This window comes from Tamandua tetradactyla, chromosome X (assembly GCF_023851605.1).
Source record: "Tamandua tetradactyla isolate mTamTet1 chromosome X, mTamTet1.pri, whole genome shotgun sequence".
NCBI classification, from domain to species: domain Eukaryota; kingdom Metazoa; phylum Chordata; class Mammalia; order Pilosa; family Myrmecophagidae; genus Tamandua; species Tamandua tetradactyla.
In genome coordinates this window covers 57,602,366-57,607,028 of record NC_135353.1, presented here as the reverse complement: position 1 = coordinate 57,607,028, position 4,663 = coordinate 57,602,366, and the positions used below count along the sequence as shown (strand labels likewise).

General features: G+C 44.0%; 1 pseudogene; it reads left to right on the top strand.

Annotated features, from left to right (window-relative positions):
* The first annotated feature begins 1,011 nt into the window (after positions 1-1,011).
* On the top strand, positions 1,012-2,905 carry LOC143670961 (ATP-binding cassette sub-family F member 2 pseudogene; annotated as a pseudogene).
* The last annotated feature ends 1,758 nt before the right edge of the window (positions 2,906-4,663 follow it).

Sequence of the window (4,663 nt, the reverse complement as noted above, 5' to 3'; positions counted from 1 at the left end):
TCAAGCAAATACTATGCAATGGGTTGTATTAAACAATGGGAATTTACTAACTCATGGTTTTGAATCTAGGAGTAATCCAAAATCAAGACATCATCAGGCAATGCTTTCTCCCAGAAGACTGTGGTTTTCTGGGGGCTGTTTGCTGGCGATCCTTGGCCCTTGGTGTCCCTGTCACATGGCAATGCACATAATGACTTCTCCTCCTGGCCTCTCTTCTCTCTTCCAAGTTCCACTGAATTTCAGCTTCGTGTTTCCTGTGGCTTTCTATTTGTCTGAATTTCTTTTTGCTTACAAAGGACACTAGTAATAGGATTAAGATCCCTCCTGACTCAGTTGGGCCACATCTTAACTGAAGTAACCTTATCAAAAGGCTCTACTTACAGTGGGTTCATACCCACAAGAATGGATTAAGTTTAAGAATATGTTTTTATCCAGAGTACATAGCTTCAAAGTATTCAAAGTAGCATAATTTGCATTTTCTTTTACAAGTGAGCTAAGGAGTTATTCACTTTGGCTTTTTTATCTGGAATTTAGACACAGCACTCAGGTCTTAATAAAGTGGATGTTCCCCTTGGGCTGCAGTGAGACTATCCTGGGCCATGAAATTTTGGAACATTACCTAGTGCATAGCCTCAGTTTCTTGATTTAGTGCAAAGAGAATGTGTTTAGTATTATTGAAGAGTGTAATTGCAAACATTTGGAATGTTTTTTCTCAATCAACATGTCAATTTATTGGGGAAACAAAAACGAAGGTCAAATAATCCCATCAAGGAACCTCCAGGAAGATGTCAGAGTAGGGAGTTCTGGTACTTACTCCTCCCCCAAAACAGCTAGTGGCCAGAGGGAAATTTTCAGAAACAACTGAAAATTGGGCCATGGGAGAACTGTACAGCATCCAAGGAAGAGGTAAGGCTAAGAAACTGAGGTAAAGAACTGTGAGTAGGGACAGAGACTGAGCAGCAAGGTTCAGCTCACTGAAAGAACAGTTACCCACCCTTGTGGTTCATTACTATGCTGCCTGACTTGGCCAAGAAGAAGTCAGCCAAAAAGAAGGAAGCTGCCAAAGCTGAACAGTGGCCCAGAAATTGGTATGAAGAAAATGGAGATGCTGTCACAGAACCACAAGTGGCAGAGGAGAAAATTGGGGAGGCCAGTGGCAGAGAGACAACAGAAGTGGATTTGCTGAACAAGGAGCTAGAGGACTTTGAGATGAAGAAAGCTGCTACTCAAGCTGTTACTGCTGTCCTAGCCTCTCACCCCAACAGTACTGATATCCACATTATCAACCCCTCACTCACCTTTCATGGTCAAGAATTGCTCAGTGATACCAAATTGGAATTAAAATCAGGCTGTCATTATGGCCTTATTCATTTCAATGGAATTGGAAAGTCTATGCTGCTTTCTGCTATTGGGAGACGCGAAATGCCCATCTCTGAGCACATTAACTTCTACCATCTGACTCAGGAGATGTCCCCTAGTGACAAGACACCTTTGCAGTGTGTGATGGAAGTTGACACAGAAAGGGCCATGCTGGAGAAGGAGGCTGAGCAACTGGCTCATGAGGATGTGGAGTGTGAGAAACTAATGGATCTGTATGAGAGCACCTGGAGGAGCTGGATGCTGACAAGGCAGAGATGAGGGCTTCATGAATCTTGCACAGACTGGGTTTCACACCTGTCATGCATCATAAGAAGCTAAGAGACTTCAGTGGGGGCTGGAGGATAAGGGTTGCCCTTGCTAGAACCCTCTTTATTCGACCTTCCATGCTGCTTCTGGACAAGCCCACCAACCACTTGGACCTAGATGCTTGTGTGTAGTTGGAAGAAGAACTCAAGACTTTTAAGCACATCTTGGTCTTCATCTCCCATTCCCACAATTTTCTGAATGGTATCTGTACCAACATCATTCACATGCACAACAAGAAATTGAAGTATTATATGGGTAATTATGATCATTATGTGAAGATGTGACTGGAGCTGGAGGAGAACCAGATGAAAAGTTTTCACTGGGAATAAGATCAGATAGCTCACATGAAGAATTACATTGCTAGGTTTGGTCGTGGCAGTGCCAAGCTGGCCTGGCAGGCCCAGAGCAAGGAAAAGATGCTACAGAAAATGATGGCATCAGGACTGACAGGGAGGGTTGTGAGCGACAAGACACTGTCATTTTATTTCCCACCATGAGGCAAGATCCCGCCACTCATCATTATGATTCAAAACATGAGCTTCAAGTATACAGAAGATGGGCCTTGCATCTACAACAATCTAGAATTTGATATTGACCTTGATACATGAGTGGCTCTCATAGGGCCCAAAAGAGCAGGAAAATCAACTCTTTTGAAACTGCTAACTGGAGAGTTGCTACCCACAGATGGGATGATCCAAAAACACTCTCATGTCAAGGAAGGGCCTTACCATCAGAATTTACAAGAGAAACTGGACTTAGATCTCTCACCTTTGGAGTACACGATGAGGTGTTACCCTGAGATCAAGGAGAAGGAAGAAATTAGGAAGATCATTGGGCAATATGGTCTCACTGGGAAACAGCAGGTGAGCCCAATCCAGAGCCTTTCAAATTGGCAGAATTACCAAGTGTATCTGGCCTGGCTGGCCTGGCACCACTGCCAACCCCCCCCCCCCATATTCTCTTCCTGAATGAGCCCACCAGTCACCTGAATATTGAGACCATGATGCACTTGGCAGATGCCATCAATGAGTTTGAGGATGGCATGATGCTAGTCAGCTGTGATTTCAGGCTCATTCAGCATGTTTCACAGCAAATTTGGGTCAGTGAGAAGCAGACAATCACCAAGTGGCTTGGAGACATCCTGGCCTACAAGGAGCACCTCAAGTCCAAGCTGGTGGATTAGTAGCCTCAACTCACCAAGAGCACACACAGTGTCTGAGCCTTCTGCCCAGACTTGGGTCAGGAGCTCCATCTGGGGACTAACAGTTGCTAACCTGACCAGCCACTCAAGACAAGACCCTGGGGCTACACTCCTGCACTGCTACAATATCATCTCCCCATAGCCTCTCTTCCTTCTCCCCTCAACTTACCTTAGCTGCACTATGTTATATTATCTACAACTGGACAGTACCTCTCTGTTTCCTATCCTCTTTCCAGTTACTTTTGTCCATGTCTGGACTCAGTTGGCAGTCTCCTCCAGTCCCTTGCTGATTCCCTTACCTGGATAGTGATGTAGCCAGAGGCACCTGAGGGTAACTCCAAGGGCCCAAGCCCTGGATCTGACCCATGAAGGCACTTAGGATCCTCATTTTCTGGGTTTTGATGATGTTGGAGGAATAAGCCCAGCCCTACCATCCTCATTCCTTTCTGCTTCTGGTTTGGAGCTCTGGACCAGGGTGTTAGGCCTAGTCAGTTTTCAAATAATTACTTAACAGTGTAACTTCTAGACCTGTGTGACAATGTCTACAAAGCATCCAATAAAGAAGAAGCAGAAAAAAAAAAAAGAACTCTGAGTAACTTGCTCAATGGTGACTGTGAGTGCACATCCCCCAGTACTGAGGTGGGCTGCCTTGGAGTACAGTCGCTGGTTGGCTCCTGTGGATAGAGGGGGACATGGAAGTTCTTTTCCTGAAAAATGTTATGGAGGGGAGTAGGTCATGACTGAGCAATAATTACGGATTTTGATCAGTGAATTTGGATCCCTGGGTCTGTTCCCTTAGCTGCTGTTTCAGCCCCCACTCCCAGACAGGGATGGCCATGGCCATTGTTTCAATCCAGCCCCTGATTGGGTGGACGTGGTGGGGATTTTAAAATGCAGGACCTCTTTGGGGCTGTGGTGAACGGTTTGCTGAAAGGCACAACCTGCTGAACAAAACAAGAAAATGCAGCCATGGGAAGTTGTCAAAAACTTTTGAGATCTTTCCTGAACCTCTCTGCACAGCTCTTTGGAGTGATATGTGTCCCTGGCCCTGCTTTGGCTGGGAAATACTGGCAGGGAAAAGTATTTACTGGGGTGACTCTCTACTTGATTTTCCCTTCTGGCAAAAGCAGTTAGAGCCAATGAAAGAAGTGTGAAAAACATATAGAGGCAAAACAAACAGAACAGATCAAGATTCTGGAAAAGGTACATAGGAGAGGAAGCTTTCTTCTAGGGGTGAAACTACTGCACAAATAATGCAATCTTAGAAATTGTACTACATACCCAGTGCAAGAATCAGATGAAGAAGGGCTGAGAAAAATATGATTAGTTAAGTGTGGGCAATTCTAAAGGTCTAGAAAAAGTTGAATGATGTATTAAAGAAGAGTCTTAATACAAAGCCAATCAACAATAAAACCCTAGGCAAGATGTTCAAGTAAATCTCCTAAATCAAGTCAAAGAAATGAAGAGAAATATGGCTAAAGAAATAAAGGATATTAAGAAGAGCCTGGGTGAGCATAAATAATATTCTGAAAGTATAAAAGGAAAGAAGACAAATTATGGGAGTGAGAGGCACAACACAAGAGATTAAACACACACTAGAAGCATACAACAGCAGATTTAAACAGGCAGATGAAAGAATCAGTGAAGTAGAAGAGAGGACAACCAAAATCTCACAGACAGAAGAGCAGATAGGGAAAAGAATGGAAAAATTGATCAGGGTCTCAGAGATTTGAATGACAACAAAAAGTGCACAAACAAATGTGTCAAGAGTGTCTC